The 16,812-nt window shown below is 43.3% G+C and overlaps 1 protein-coding gene across 4 annotated transcripts in view; it reads left to right on the top strand.

Annotated features, from left to right (window-relative positions):
* Positions 1-16,812, top strand: part of NFE2L2 (NFE2 like bZIP transcription factor 2) — a 152,108-nt gene that overhangs the window by 130,535 nt on the left and 4,761 nt on the right. Inside the window, exon 1 of one of the 4 annotated variants that reach the window (XM_038000640.2) lies at positions 7,566-7,587. The exons of the other annotated variants lie outside the window; for them this stretch is intronic. The gene's annotated coding sequence lies outside the window, so the exon portion shown is untranslated. Of the gene's footprint in view, positions 1-7,565; positions 7,588-16,812 lie in introns of those variants that run through there. 4 annotated transcript variants of the gene reach the window in all.

The following is a 16,812-nucleotide window of genomic DNA, read 5'->3' as shown; positions in this document are numbered from 1 at the left end:
GTTGTCCGATATTTTTAAGGGGCATTTGCATACTTTGTTTTTCATATGGAAAACTTTCCATAAGGGCTGGTATCATCTTGGCCTTCCATTGCAGGAACAGCACAGGGAGGTTCGGTGGCTAGGCCACAGTTACACAGCTAGGTAGCAGCAGAGACCCCACCTGGCACCCACCTGGCTTCCTAAGCCCATCGCACTGTGCAGCCTCCCTGAGGAAGCCTACAGTGGATAGGAACTCTGGTTCTTTCAGATAACCCTGAGTTGGATCTCACTGTCACCGTTTATCAGATGGGGGGGTGTCTTCAGGCAAAAGTACTTAACCTCTCTTGTTTCTGTTTCCTTACTCCAAAATGGCAATGATCATACGACTACCCACCTGGGTGGATTGGTGTGCGTATGAAGGAAGTCACGGGTACAAGTGGTTGGAAGAGTGTTGAGCACATAGAAAGTACAAGATAAATGGTGGCCATTGTGTTACTAGTTAGACTATATCATACTTGTCTTTAGCTGGGCTTAGAATCTTGACACTGTGATCTTTCATTCTCAGATCTTAATATGAAGGCTTACCAGGTAACCACTGCCCCAACATAATTATTTAGTGGGTTCATACATGTGAAAGCAGTTGAAATACAATTTCTGAACTCAAGGTTAATATATATCCTTAGTTGGAACAGGTAGTTACTCTCCCAGCACCGAAAGCCCCTCACTTCTATCCATTCTTCAGATGACCTTTGCAATAATCATGGTAATTGAGTAGCGTCTGCACCATAACATTGTTGAATAACATCAAAATGATCCATTTAGCCATCATGAGCCCTCCTAGTAATTCAGATGCACACCAGCTCTTTCAGGTTATTGAGGTAGCTTTTACAAATAATTGCTAATAGTACAAATACTGTCTCGGGTGTTTTGGAAGAGTGAATTTTCCCATTGATTTCAATGTATCTTTAGGAAGTAATTTGCAAAACAGAAGAGTTTGGTTCAGGCGAACTCACCCCCGAGGCGAACTCACTCCCCGAGGAGTGTGGAGGGCCACATTGTAGGTTTACTCTGCACTGCTCCTCGCGCTTGAAATTTGGCTCATGCAACCAAGGAACTGAATTTTTAATTTCGTTAAATTTTGATTTAAATTTTAAAACAGAAATAGTATAAAATATTTTTCTGTTAAATATACCTTGTAGTTTTGGTAAGACTACATTTTGTGTTACCATGTTGAGTAAGATTTCTTGCAGTGTGTATTGTATTTTGTCACCTCGTTAATATTTTTCTTATTTTGGTTGCATGTTAAAATAATTTTGGATATATTGGGTTAAATAAATATATTGTTAAAATTAAATTCACTTGTTTCTTTTTTTGTTGGTGAGGCTAGGATACTAAAAAATTTAAAATTACCCATGTGGATTGCATTATATTTCTATTAGTGCTGCTTTAGCTGAAAGTAGCCTATTAAAAAAAAAAAAATCATTATTTTCAGACTTACATTTGGACTTCATAGAATCAGAGGTATTTAGAGGAAGGGATCTTAGGGGTCACCTCACTCAGCTCCAACCTTTTGCAAGTGATAAGACCAAGGCCAGAGGCTACTATAAGATGATTGACCTCCTCCCAGATGGGGACTGGATCCAGTGGCTTTATAGCTTTTGTGTTGGATCCTGGTTTTACTTGGAAACATAGCAGACATCAGAGCTGCAGAGAACTTCTACCAGATCCAGAGTGAAGAAAATGCCTTATTTATTCATTTATTTACTTATTTATGGAGACTGGGTCTTGCTCTGTTGCCTAGGCTGTAATACAGTGGCAGAAACACGGCTCACTGCAGCCTCAACCTACTGGGCTCCAGGATCCTCACGCCTCAATCTCCGGAGTAGCCAGAGCCACAGGTACGGGCCACCACGCCTGGCTAATTTTTTTTTTTTTCTCTCTTTTGTAGAGACTGCGTCTTCCATGTTGGCCAGGCTGATATCAAAACTCCTGGGCTCAAGTGGTCCTCCTACCTTGGTCCCCCAAAGTGCTGGGATAACAGGTGTGAGCCACCGTGCCTGTTTTGGCAGTTTTTAGGGGCCCACACTAATTTTGAGACAGGTTTGCACTTGATAATGTAATGCTAGAGGCTGGGCAGGGGAGATGATATGCCTGAAAGGGCTGAGAACTGGGAGGCTCTTATTCCTATAGTCTTGAGCAAAGGCACAGTCTTAGAGAACCACACAATATTCAGAGCTTGCGGGTTGGAGAAGGAAAGTCCTCTAAAAAATAAAGAGTACGGGGGCCGGGGGCAGTGGCTCATGCCTATAATCCCAGCACTTTGGGAGGCCGAGGCAGGCAGATCACCTGAGGTGAGGAGTTTGAGACCAGCCTGACCAACATGGAGAAACCCTGTCTCTACTAAAAATGCAAACATGGCCAGGCGTGGTGGCGCATGCCTGTAATCCGAGCTACTCAGGAGGCTGAGGCAAGATAATTGCTTGAACCCTGGAGGTGGCGGTTGCGGTGAGCTGAGATCACGCCATTGCACTCCAGCCTGAGCAACAAGAGCGAAACTCTGTCTCAAAAAAAAAAAAAAAAAAGAAACAGTACAGGTCAGACATTGGGCAATTTTCTCATAGCAGAATTTCATAGGCCATTAATTTGGTTACAGACTTGAATAGCACACAACAGTTCTCTAAGGGTCTGTTTTCAAAGTAATTCCTAATATTTAATGAATTTTTAAGTAATAGAAATTGCAATAGGAAAGTCTAGCTTGAAATCTAATTTGTGTTAGGTTGACCAGGTGACAACCAACCACCCCTGGATTCTGCTCAGTTAGCTGAGACCTGGGGCCAGTTGCCCATTTAGCATCTCAGGCCTCAGGATCCTCATTTATAAACCTGGAGTTTGGACTGCGGTCTCCATGATCACTGTCAGCTCTCCTTAGTCAGTTGGTTGTTCTAAATGTAGTTTAATTGCCAGTAGACACCTGTTCCTGAGTGATACATCTTTAGAAAGAAAGCCTTTTCCTGGTCTTTAAGGAGCCAGTAGATGGGTCAACCTGGCTGGACTTGCTTTTCCAAGTCTGCCTTGTCTATTAGAAAGGCCGAGCTTGCTGATTTTGCCTGTTACATTTGAGTGTTCCTGAGACTTTGCCCAACCTCGGTCTTATCTGCGAGTACCCCAGCCTCTGCATTCCTTGCGCCTACAAAATGTGTTGCGAGTACCAAAGGCACAAATGAAAATTAGCTTGGCTGGAGCATGGCTAGGCACACACCAGTGGTTAAAGAAATGCTGTTTGCTGGCTGACACTTCTGGAGTGGAAGTTGATTCCTCCGTCTTTTCTTTTTTTTTTTTTTTTTGTGGGGTGGGGCAGAGTTTCGCTTTTGGTACCCAGGCTGGAGTGCAATGGCTTGGCGCCATCTTGGGTCACCACAACCTCCGTCTCCTGGATTCAAGCGATTCTCTTGCCTTAAGATTATAGGCTTCCGCCACCTGCCTGGCTAATTTTTTGTATTTTTAGTAGAGACAGGGTTTTACCATGTTGGCCAGGCTGGTCTTGAACTCCTGAGCTTGTGATGCACCTGCCTCGGCCTCCCAAAGTGCTGGGATTACAGGTTTGAGCCACGGCACCCAGCCTTTATTCCTTTCTTTGGCCTCAATTTTATTGTTAAAAGATAGTGGGAAGGGCCCGATTTTGAAATCATCCTGGAATTAAGGTAGGAGGCCTTGTATAAGCAGTTCATATGTATTTATTGAGTGGGTACCATGTGCCAATATGATACAAGATGTGAAGGACACATGAGTTGGGAAAGGTGTGGGGAAATGCATGCTCACACTGCTGGTGCGAGTGTAAAAGGTACAACCTCTTTGTAGGGCTATTTGGCAGTATATACTCTTTGATCCAGCAACTCCACTTTTAAGTATTTATCTTACAGATACCCTCACACATGTATGAAATGATTTATATACAAGATATTCATTATAGCAATATTTTTAATGGCAAAAAGAAAAGTCAGAAGGGGGATTAAATAATTATGTTATTAAGTAATACTGTTTTAAGTACACCTGTGTAATGAAATAATGTCCAGTCATTAAAAATAGTGAGACAAAGTCTGGGTGCAGTGGCTCACCCCTGTAATCCCAGCACTTTGGGAGGTTGAAGCCGGAGGACTGCTTGAGACCAGCCTGGGCAACACAGTGAGACCCTGTCTCTACAAAAAAAAAAGTAAAATATTAGTCAGGCATAGTGGCACATGCCTGTAATCTCAGCTATTCAGGAGGCTGAGGTGGGAAGATTGCTTGAGCCCAGGAGGTCGAGGCTGCAGCGAGCTGTGATTGTGCCACTGCACTCCAGCCTGGGCAACAGAACAAGACCCTATCTTAGAAAGAAAGGAAAAAAAAAAAAGGACAACTCACAACTCTATGCCCTGATGTAGAACCATCTTCAAAATATGTTAAATGAGTGTGGGATACTATGCTTATATGCAATTGTGTGTATTTAATGGCTTCCTAAGAAAACAGAAAAAAACTGATACTAGTGATTGCCTTGGAGGAGGGTAACTGGGAGATTACTTTTGCAACTTTTAAATTTTATACCACGTACACCTGGTATCTATTTTTAAAAAGCCATTGTCATGCCCTAGACGAGTTTAGTCAGGCCCTAGTAAGAAAACCTTGTAAGACATACCAAGTATGGGGTAATTACTGGCTTTATGGGAAGATTGATTTCAATGCGAAACTCTCCGTATGCAAGTGAACGGTCCTGATTGCAATGCTAAGCTCTCTTCAGGCAAGTAAGTTGGCCTGATTTGCCTGTTAAGTTGTATGGGGCAGGCAAGTCTGAGTGTCCAGAAGGCAGACCTTCAACCCTTAGTTTCCCGCCTAGGGAGAAGGCATGGGGCTAAAGTGGTTTCCAGAACATGTCTATTGTGGCGTGAACACCAAGGAGCTGTGGACGAGCTTCCCAGGCTCAAGGTCAGAAGGTCTGGGTTGGAGTCCTGCCTCTGCTACTTGCCAAATATGTGATTTGGGGCAGGTTGCTTAATCCCCGAAGCCTCGACGTGTTCATCTAGAAATGAACATTACAGGCCGGACGCAGTGGCTCACGCCTGTAATCCCAGCACTTTGGGATGCCGAGGTGGGCAGATCACCTGAGGTCAGGAGTTCAAGACCAGCTTGGCCAACATGGCAAAACCCCATCTCTACTACAAATACAAAAATTAGCCAGGTGTGGTGGCAGGCGCCTGTAATCCCAGCCACTTGGGAGGCTGAGGCAGGAGAATCACTTGAACCCAGGAGGTGGAAGTTGCAGTGAGCTGAGATTGTGCCACTGCACCATAGCCTAGGCAACAGAGCGAGACTCTGTCTCAAAAAAAAAAAAAAAAAAAAAAGATTACAATACCTGGCCCACCTCCCTCATGCTACAGCCTCACTGTAGTGAGGCTCAAATGAGATAGTGCCCATGAACACTCCTGTAAACCATGAAGTATGCAAACACCAGGTGTAATAGAAGCTGTCAGGTACCTGTGAGACCAGCAGGCTAGAGCAAGAGATGCTAATTAAAAAAGAATTAAGGTGAAGCAAAGATCTTTTCCCTCTGCCAAATAACTTGGCAAGAGTTGTAAAATTAGAAAAGTAGACCTTTAGTAGTTTGCTAATCCTTTGACCTCTGACCCTGCACAAATGATCTCACCCTTTAGACCCATTCTCTTATTTGCAAAATGAGAGGGGCTCTCTGGGTGATTCCTGTGGTCCCTTCCAGTTTAGCATTCCGTGACAGTGTAGCATTAACAGTAATTCCCATCTTGGCTGAGATGGATGAGTCATACTAACTGAAAAGTCAAAATATGAGGAGGAAGTCTCTTTACGTATGAGAATTTTCCTTGAGCTAGAGACTCAGAGCCTCTGGAGGGGAGATGAGGGAAAACATTGCCACCACCAAGAAGGGAGACGAAGGATGTATAAAGAGAATAGAGATGTATTTGCTTTTTTTTTTTTTTTTTTTTTTTGAGACGGTGTCTCACTCTGTCGCTCTGGCTGGAGTGCAGTGGCGCAATCTTGGCTCACTGCAAGCTCCGCCTCCCAGGTTCACATCATTCTCCTGCCTCAGCCTCCTGAGTAGCTGGGACACAGGTGCCTGCCACCACGCCTGGCTAATTTTTTGTATTTTTAGTAGAGACAGGGTTTCACTGTGTTAGCCAGGATGGTCTCGATCTCCTGACCTCGTGATCCGCCCGCCTTGGCCTCCCAAAGTGCTGGGATTACAGGCGTGAGCCACCGCACCTGGCCAAGATGTATTTACTTTTTGTGTGTTCTTGCCACCTCCATAGCCTCCTTTGCTTTCAAATGCCCACTTGGGCTGGGCCTTTGGAAAATAGATTTAACCCTTGTTTATTGGAAGGATATTCACACAGTAGGCCAGTTATACACTTTATGGCAGTTGTTACCTCCTCTGTGAGGTCTTTCTGTGCAGATTTAGTGGCATCTCCTCCATGCTGCCTGGGCTTCTACTTGCTTCTCATCACTTTGTCTCATAACTCAGATCAGAGACTGTCTCTTACTTATCTTTGTATCCCTGGCACCTGAGGAGTGGTATTAGATGGTTAGATGGATTAGTGATCCATTTAAGGTATTTACACTAATCTTGTTGATCTTGACCACCACCTTTATAACCACCACCGTTCTAGAAGTTTTAACTTTTTCTTTTTTTTTTTTTTTGAGACAGTTTTGCCCTTGTTGCCCAGGGTGGAGTGCAATGGTGCGATCTTGGCTCACTGCAACCTCTGCCTCCCTGGTTCAAGCGATTCTCCTGCCTCAGCCTCACGAGTAGCTGGGACTACAGGTGTGTGCCACCACGCCTGGCTAATTTTTTTGTGTTTTTAGTAGAGACGGGGTTTCACCGTGTTAGCTAGGATGGTCTTATCTTCTGACCTTGTGATCCACCCGTCTCAGCCTCCCAAAGTGCTGGGATTACAGGCGTGAGCCACCGCACCCAGCAAAGATCTATTTTTTTTTTTTAAGCTAAGTGTTTTATACATATAATAATATTGTTAATAAAATGTATCTAAAATTCATACCACCAGCACACAAGGTCTCTGGCTAGCAGCAGTAAATGGCATTTAGTACTTTCTTAGCCCCCAAACCTGGATGACTGACTGTACTGTTTTATTACTTTTAGCTATTTGTAGGTAGTTACATCTGAAAATTGACCCAGGCACAGTGGCCCATGCCTGTAATCTCAGCACTTTGGGAGACCAAGGCAGGAGGATCAGTTGGGGCCAAGAATTTGAGACCAGCATGAGCAACATAGCAAGAACCATCTCTACAAAAACTAAAGATTAACCAGGCATGGTGATGCATGCTACTTGGGAGGCCAAGGTGGGAGGATCACTTGAGCCCAGGAGTTAGAAGCTACAGTGAGCTAGGAAGGTGCCACTGCACTCCAGCCTAGGCCACAGAGCAAGACTCTTATCTCTTTAAAAAAAAATCTGAAAAGGACCCCAAGGATTGAACTAATCATTTATCTTTACAAATGCAGGACCAAAAGAGAGGGTCAAGGATCGCCTGGGGAGTTTAGAAGTGGCAGAAGTCTCTGGAGAAGCCCTGCGGTGTGAATGTGCTAGAGTATGTGTGCCCATCCTCATGGGGGACTCCCTTGGAGGAGGAGGGTATGCCAGCATGGGCAGCAAAGCTGTTTGACCTCTCAAGGTGGAGATCTGAGCCACCTGGTTAGCCCATGCCCAGTTAATTTCTATGGAGGTTTGGTAAAGTAGGTTAGGGAGTTGGATCCAATGTTCCTGAAGGTTCTGTTGGTAATATGGCAGGGTCAGGTTGGGAGTGGGGAGGATTGGATCATTCTAAGGGCAGTAGAAGACCTAATCCCAAGGGTGAGAAGTTCCTCTCCTGTGGAGGACAGCATTTAGAACTCAGTAGATACATGGCTGGTTCAAAAATGGGGAGGAGATTAGAAAAATTTATCCTAATGTTTGCTTGTCAAACCAAGCCATTCTCTCAGCAAAGTAGTGAAACCCTTACGTAAGTCCTTTGAAGCCTAGCAGCAGTATCCTACTCAAACACAAACCACCAAAAAAACAAAAACAAAAACAAAAAAACCTCCTTGGGGACCCAGATGTGAAACCTCTCTCATGGAAAATTCAGCACCATGTGCTCTTTGTAGCAGGTAGGATCACCTGCTGTTTTGGAAATTAACTTTTTTTCTGACATATTTTTCACTGAACTCTGCATGTGCCTCTTGAGAAAATATTCTTGCTTTCTTCACTTTCCAGTTTTGCTTTATCTTTGCATCATGCTCCGCAGTTTACAGACAAGCATAATGGGTGAGAGTTCCAGTAAATTGGCTGGATCATATTTCTTAGACTGAGTCATGACTGAGGAACTTGTTTGGGAACAGGAAGCAGCCCATGAAAACGTCTGCACATAGTAACCTGCCAGATTGAAGAAACTGGACCACTTTTAGTGGAAAGATAAAAGGGTAGAAAAATGGTTCTATAACTCAGGGAATGGTAATTTTGTGAACTAGGGTTTTAACTCGTTGAATAATTCATCTTTGTGTGTATTTGGGCTTTTTTATGCTGTTAAAAGTCTTGTTTTTCAAGATAAGGGAAAGGAAAACTTGGATTCATGGTAACTGTTGCTACCTCTTAAGTGTCTGTGCTGATGTATACAACATGTTGCTCGGCCAGTTTGTTTTTTTTTTTTAAGGCCGGGCGCGGTGGCTCACGCCTGTAATCCCAGCACTTTGGGAGGCCGAGGCGGGCGGATCACAAGGTCAGGAGATCGAGACCATGGTGAAACCCCGTCTCTACTAAAAAATAGAAAAAAATTAGCCGGGCGCAGTGGCGGGCGCCTGTAGTCCCAGCTACTCGGGAGGCTGAGGCAGGAGAATGGCGTGAACCCGGGAGGCGGAGCTTGCAGTGAGCTGAGTTCCCGCCACTGCACTCCAGCCTGGGCGACAGAGCGAGACTCCGTCTCAAAAAAAAAAAAAAAAAAAAAAAAAAAAAAAAGAAATAAACCTGGCAACATTTCCATTTGGCCTAGACGACTGTAAGGCCCCTTTTGTCTCCAGTATTTTGTGGTTCTGTATTTTAATCACTTACTTTACAATTATTGTAGCAACACAATCAAGATAGCAAATCAGTCTAGTAAAACCAAAAGTACTGGAATGTGGGCAAATAGAAAGAATGACCTAGAATTCTTGCTAAGAAAACAGTTGGCATTGCTATATTCTTTTAATGCAGTGTGAGAGAAGCCACAGAAGTAAATAGGCAGGTAAATGTTTATGAAATGTAATAGTCATCAGCAAGATGTATTTCAAAAACACATCTGCTTGGTGTCATTTTGTTTTATTTGATAAGGATTATGACTGCAAGGTAGAAATTTGTAAATGAAGGAGATCTCTGTTTTGTTTTGTTTTTGCTTTTGTTTTGTTTTAAGACAGGGCTGGAGGGCAGTACGTGATCATGGCTCACTGCAACCTTCATCTCCTGGGTTCAAGTGATCCTCCCACATCAGTTTCCCAAGTAGCTGGGACTACATGAGTGTCCCATCATGCCTGGCTAATTTTTTAATTTTTTTGTAGAGTTGAGGTCTCACTATGTTGCCCAGGCTGGTCTCAAACTCGTAGACTCAAGTGATTTTCCCACCTCAGCCTCCCAAAGAACTGGGATTACAGGTGTGAGCCACCATGACTGGCTGTTATTTTATCAATTCCTCAGAATTCAAGCATGCCCTCAAATGTTTTTGCAGCCTCATATAGCTCTTAATTTGGTTTATATTCATCCAGATGGTAGGATATGTTTCATGTTCCACCTGGTTTTGTTAGAAATACTTGGGCAATGTCTATGGAAAAAAAACATTGAACCAGATTTAGCTTTCAGGTAAATAATGTAATCACCTGGGAATAATATGAAGAATGAAATGAAAGAAAGAAAAATATAATCAAGTGTAACTTAGACTCTGAATGCTGGTAACTAAGATTTGGGATGAAGGAGGGATCTCAGGGGAATAACGTTAAGTTTATTTTTTAATGGAAATACATGATTTTAAGGAATAACTTAAGACATTCCAACTTTATACTACATTAAAGTAAAAAGAGCAAGGATCAGTTTTCTCTTTGGAGCAAGGCTCAGTTTCACTTACTGTTGAGAGTAGTGTGTATAATTAATTTTTTTAACAGTTTATTGATGAAATTTATTTTTAGAAGGAAATCTCCCACCACCTTCCTATCATTCTCAGGGCAAGGCAGAGGGTAGGAGAGGGAAGGGAGACTCGAGGGAAATGGGAGGTGCAAGCCTTAATTAGACATTTGAGTGTTTAAAAGAAACCGTTTTATTTTTCATTTCAAATACTTCGTCTCAGTTTACTGAATAGCTTTAATTTAGGACAGGGATTGTGTTATCTTTTCTGATATTTTGGATCATCTAAGCATGATAAATGCTGGTTTATTCAAGGCACTAAAATTGACTTGCAAAAGACATATTTAGTATGGAGTCTGCGTTCAAGTCCTTTCTTCTTTGTTTATCCTGGTACAAAGATGTTTGTTTTAAAGTGGTATGAGTTAATTGTCCAACTTCAGATTTCCCTAAATGTGTAACAGATTACCCAGTTGGCAAATGATGATATATATTTTTTAAACATGAATATTTCCGTTAGGCCAGATGGTGATTTAACATGAATTGTCCAACATTTGTGTTTCTTATCAAATTGTCTTCTTTTGTCTAAGCCAAGCTAGCAACATAATTTGGAACACACTCAGGAATCACTAAAGAACAAGAGCCAAAAAAATTCAGACACCAAGTGGCAGACGGCATTTGCTCCATATGCAATGCAAAGGCTCCCGGCCAGTGCTTGCCTGGCCCTTGGGAAGCTTTCTCACCCATTGTAAGGAAGTATCTGTGGAGTGCTGTGTAGCCCATCCACCTGCTTTCCTCTCTCTACTCAAATCCTACTTATCTAATACTTTGTACTGTGGCCTTCCTCCATGGGGGACTTGCACTTCCTCAAAGCCCTGGATTTCTGTGCAGAAGAGCAGTTTTGGTTCTTCCTTAGGCACTTCCTTTCCTTCTGTCCAGTGTCATGTTCTTGTTTGTTATGGGCTCCACCCAGACGATTATTTCCTCTTAGATGATGTGTGAGCCTTGCAGAGAGCTGGGTCATTTGTGGAATAAATCATGTGCCCAGTCACACGGCTCCTTACAGGAAATGGTCGCTGCATATTAGCTTAGCACAAAACACAGTAGTGAACTTGTGGGCCTCCCCAACAGTGAGTCTTCAGTTAACTTCTGCTGTTTTTTTTTTTTTTTTTTTTTTAAACATAAAGCTTTGAATGTTTCTTACAGTATCAAATCTCTGCAGGATTTTGCCCGCTGAAACAGATGTGAAAATCTGAGTAGCACAGAGTTTGACATTAAGGCCGTAACAATAAACCCGTTGTTGCTGCGTTCTAAATTTGATCAAGATGTCTGTTTTTGGGAACCCAAAACAGTTGCTTCAAATTTAGCTTTTTTCTTTTATGAAGCAGTTTTTTTTGGGATCTCTCATAGCAAGAAAAAACATTACATAAACTTTTTTTTTTGAGACAAGGTCTCACTTTGTTACCCAGGCTGGAGTGCAGTGGCACGATCTTGGCTCACTGCAGCCTCGACCTCCTGGGCTCAAGCAGTCCTCCCACCTTCGCGCCCCCAAGTAGCTGGGACTACAGGCACGTGCCACTACGCCCGGCTAATTTTTGTATTTTTATTAGAGACAGGGTTTCTCCACGTTGCCCAGGCTGGCCTCAAACTCCTAAGCTCAAGCTCCAGATCTGCCAGTCTTGGCCTCCCAAAGTGCTACGATTACAGGTGTGAGCCACCGTGCCTGGCTACATAAATATAAACTTAAAAATACACAGGAAAACGTTTCAGAACACTTTGAAACCTATTTTGGTCCTATTACAATTGCACCGAATGCCCCACAGCCTAATGAAGAGCAATTAGATGTTGCCATTTGGTGACATTCTTGGTGGAGACAGTAAGCTAGGGCCACAGGAGCTGCTTAGTCTCCCAGGGTCCAGCATTGTTTCAGATAACGTGAACAGGATGCTCAAGAGCTAGTCTAAATAATGCTTCATGGCTTATTTTTCCTGTTTGTTGATAAGGATTCATAAAGGTGTCCTTTTCTGGTCATGTCAGGAGAAATTCAAATAAAAAACATTGAATTGGTTTGGAGTTGTCCATTGAAGGGTACTCACAGCAGGGATTGAGTAAAAATTGAGCGTGTGTGTGTATGTATGTAAACATTTATGTTAGAGTGTATGCTAATGTATATGGGGTGCCCACTGCCGTCACCACCCCCCCACCAACAGTAACAAAACCATCAATAGTCCACCAAAACTTCTAATTTGCTTATTAACTTGCTTTATTATTTGTAAATAATTCAGAATCTCTCTGAGATCAAAATCCTTTTTTATTACATGTTAATAGTAGTCTAATTCAGACCTGCCCTGAGGAAGAACCAAGCAATGAAGCCGTCCATGATTTTAGAAGTTAATTGACTCATTCTTTCTGACCATCTAGATAGTCCCAATATTATTTTAGGCTCCTCCTAGTTAGGTCCACTACCTCATTATTATCCATTGGCCTGGACTTTGGTCTCACTTATACAGCAAGTAGTAGAGCCTATCACTGTCGACATGTAAACATTTGCATATTTTACATTTATAGAGATACTTTTCACATGTCTCATTTGATCCACTAACATCTGTATGCTTGGACGATGGAATAATTAAACAATGTATAGCTAAAACCATCTAAACCCCTCAAATATTATCATCTGATGGGAAGGAAAAGGGGGAAAGAGGAAATTAAATATAGTTATTTCAATTCTTGGCATGATTGACACTGACAAAGAGTAAATTCCATTCAGTATTTTCTTCCAGCTCATGAGGGTTGGCTGTAAGGATACTTTGCAAGTCAGATTCGTGGGCAGATGTTTGCAACCTAAATTGCTTCAGTTGCATGAAAAAGTCACAACCTTTTACTGATTTTTATCCTGGGATCTCTTTAACAAGGAAAAACCTCAGGCCCAGGAAGTCTGGGGTAAGTGAGGCAGGGATGTGTCAAAGTGCACTTTTCCCCAGGTGCAGGGACAAGTATTTGAGTTTCTTTTATTGACCTTGTAAAGAGCTTTGCATACTTTGCACATCAGTTCTTGAGATGGTTGGGAACATGGACTGCCTGTTTTATGGAGTTCAATTAAGATTGCAGGATCATGCATTCCTTTCATTTTTGGTGCTAGTACCTAGAAGATGGGAATATATTGAACACTTAATACCTTGCTTGGGCAGATAGCTCCAGTTTGCAGAAAGTCTAGATAGGATACTCTGCTATATATCTAGTTTTACTGAGAAGAAAGGGCCCAAGCTAATCAGAATTTTAAAGTAGGTTTCTCAGCCTGGCGTGGTGGCTCACACCTGTGATCCCAGCACTTTGGGAGGCCGAGGGAGGCAGATCACTTGAGGCCAGGAGTTTGTGACCAGCCTGGCCAACATGGCGAAACCCTGTCTCTACTAAAAATACAAAAATCAGCCAGGCATGGTGGCACGCACCTGTCATCTCAGCTATTGGGGAGGCTGAGGTGAGAGAACTGCTTGAACCCGGGAGGCAGAAGTTGTAGTGAGCTGAGCTTGCGCCACTGCGCTCCAGCCTGGGCAACAGAGCGAGACTCGGTCTCAAAAAAATAAATCAATAAAATAAAGTAGGTTTCTCTATACCTTGGAATTTTCTATCTCCCACGATAACCTTTGGGTAAACATGTCCATCAAAATGGAAACAAATCAATTTTTAAAATAGAAATTATTCTCATGTCTATTTTAGTGGGAATCCCCCTGAGAAGATAGCCATGTATGACTGAATGCGCTGTGGTTGCTATTTTGTTGCTCTTGGCCAGGAAACTGATCTAGGTGACATACTTAATCTGACCTGCAGACTGGCCACTTCATACTACCAAGATTCCAAAGCAAAGTATATATACAGTGGGCCCCATGTAGCCTCTGGTTCCATGATGCAACCAATGGCAGATTGGTTGAAAAATATTTGGAAAAAGGCCAAGCGCAGTGGAGTGGTTCATGCCTGTAATCCTAGCACTTTGGGAAGCTGAGGCAGGAAAATCACTGGAGCCCAGGAATTCAAGACCAGCCTGGGCAAAATGGCAAGACCTCATCTCTACAAAAAGTAATTAGCTGGGCTTGGTGGCGTGTGCCTGTAGTCCCAGCTACTTGGGAGGCTGAGGTGGGAGGATCATTTGAGCCCAAGTGAAGGCTGCAGTGAGCCATGATTGCATCACCACACTCCAGCCTGGGTGACAGAGTGAGACCCTATCTCAAAATGAGTAACTAAATAACAAAATTTCAAAAAAAAAAAGTGGAAAAAAATGAAAAAATAACAATACACAAATAAAATACAGTATAACAACTATTTACACAGCATTTATACTTTATTAGGTATTGTAAGTAATCCAGGGATGATTTAAAGTATATAAGGGGATGTGCACAGGTTATGTGCAAATACCATGCCATTTTGTATTAGTGTAGGTTCATGGCTAATAAAGCATGAACCCGACTGAAGCTGCCTGGGTATGTGTCCTTGTTCAGCCACTTTCTGGTAGTATCTCTTTTTTCTTAACCTCAGTATTCTTATAACAGGGATGTTTTCTCTGTATAAGGCTGTTTTGAGGAATAGTTTCTATATGTAAAGTACTTAGAACAGTGCATAGCATATGGGCTGGGTGCAGTGGCTCACGCCTGTAATCCCAAGCACTTTGGGAGGCCGAGGCGGGCGGATCACGAGATCGGGAGATCGAGACCATCCTGGCTAACATGGTGAAACCCTGTCTCCACTAAAAATACAAAAAATTAGCTGGGAGTGGTGGCGGACGCCTGTAGTCCCAGCTACTCGGGAGGCTGAGCCAGGAGAATGGCGTGAACCTGGGAGGCGGAGCTTGCAGTGAGCCGAGATCGCGCCACTGCACTCCAGCCTGGGCGACAGAGCGAGACTCCGTCTCAAAAAAAAAAAAAAAAAAAAAAAAAAAAAAAAAAAAAAAAGGTGCGTGGCATCTAGGAGGCCCTTAATAGATACTGGCTTAAAAATAATTAGGTATTTCCTAGTGAGGTATACCTAACTACAAGTGCTATTTTAACTATGCCTACTCTGTGTGCTTTACGCTATATATTGTTCAAGGCTAGAATAATGAGCCCCATGAGCAGGGTTTCGTAGCATTTAAGATTCCAACACCAGCCTTCAGTCATGGGTACAGGTGGCCTGTGCCATCCAGCTAGCTGTGCTGCCTCCAGACTGGGTGGCCTGCTCCTCCTCCGTTGGATAAAAATAGCCTGACTCCTCACTGAAACAACCACCATGTTATTTGTGTCCTTGGGAAGCTGAAAGTAATAGAGCTCTAAGTCTGGCATTGCCAGCTGTCAGCAGAACTGAAATGCAAAGTGCGACATGTGTCTACACTGTACCCACTGGCCTCCAGGTCGCAACTCCCATTCCCTCATCTTGATTTTTTTCCATTCTCAAATTCATTATTTCCCCTATAGGTGATTGTGGAATGGAAACAGATTTAGATTTCCTACCTATTTAGATTTTTTCCATACTAAAATTATAAAGCAGAAAAACTGCTATTGACACATTTTTGGTTAGGAAAATCTGGATGTGGTTCCTATGCCTAGCCTAGTCATATAAATTCTCTCCCCATGTATCTTTGTGTGTGTGTGATACAGGGTCTTGTCACCCAGGCTGGAGTGCAGTGGTGCAATCACAGCTCACCATGGTCTTGACTTTCTGGGCTCAAGTGATCCTCTCACTTCAGCCTCCCTAATAGTAGGGATTACAGGCTCACATCACCACGTGCAACTAATTTGTTTTGATTTTTGGTAGAGACAGGTGTCACTATGGTGCCCAGGCTAGTTAACTCCTGGGCTCCAGCAATCCTTCTGCCTTGGCCTCCCAAACTCCTGGGATTATAGGCATGAGTCACCAAGCCCAGCCTCTCCTCATCAAAACCATTCCCTCTTTGTAAGATTCTTCCTATGTCTTAAAACTTAATACCTTTAATCCTTCCCTGGAGCCATAGATTTATTTATTTATTTATTTATTTATGAGGCAGGGTCTCACTTTGTTGCCCAGGCTGGAGTGCAGTGGCACAATCATAGGCTCACTGCAGCCTTGACCTCCTGGACTCAAGTGATCCTCCCACCTCAGCCTCCTGAGTAGCTGGGACTACAGGTGTGCACCACCACACCAGTTTTGTTGTTGTTGTTTGTTTTTGTTTTGGTAGAAACAGGGTCTCTCCATGTTGCCCAGGCTGGTTGCGAACTCCTGGGCTCAAGCAATCCACCCGCCTCAGCCTCCCAAAGTGCTGGGCTTGTAGGCATGAGCCACCGCACCTGTCCCTGTCTGCTCCTTTTTTTTTTTTTTTTTTTTTGAGATGGAGTCTTGTTCTGTTGCCCAGGCTGGAGTGCAGTGGTGTGATCTCAGCACACTGCAACCTCCGCCTCTCAGGTTCAAGCCGATTCTCCTGCCTCAGCCTCCCAAGTAGCTGGGATTACAGGCATGTACCACCACACCGGCTGACTTTTGTATTTTTAGTAGAGATAGGGTTTCACCATGTTGCCCAGGCTGGTCTCGAACTCCAGACCTCAGGTGATCCACCCACCTCGGCCTCCCAAAATGCTGGATTACAGGCATATAGGTGAGCCCCAGAGATAAGAGTAGCAAGCAGTGATGGGGAGAAGATAATCAATCTAGTGTAGGAAAGATGGAAAGAATGGTGACATTTCACAACTGCTAG

This window comes from Chlorocebus sabaeus, chromosome 10 (assembly GCF_047675955.1).
Source record: "Chlorocebus sabaeus isolate Y175 chromosome 10, mChlSab1.0.hap1, whole genome shotgun sequence".
NCBI classification, from domain to species: Eukaryota; Metazoa; Chordata; class Mammalia; order Primates; family Cercopithecidae; genus Chlorocebus; species Chlorocebus sabaeus.
The sequence above is the reverse complement of the archived record's forward strand: the minus strand, read 5'-3'. Positions and strand labels throughout refer to the sequence as shown.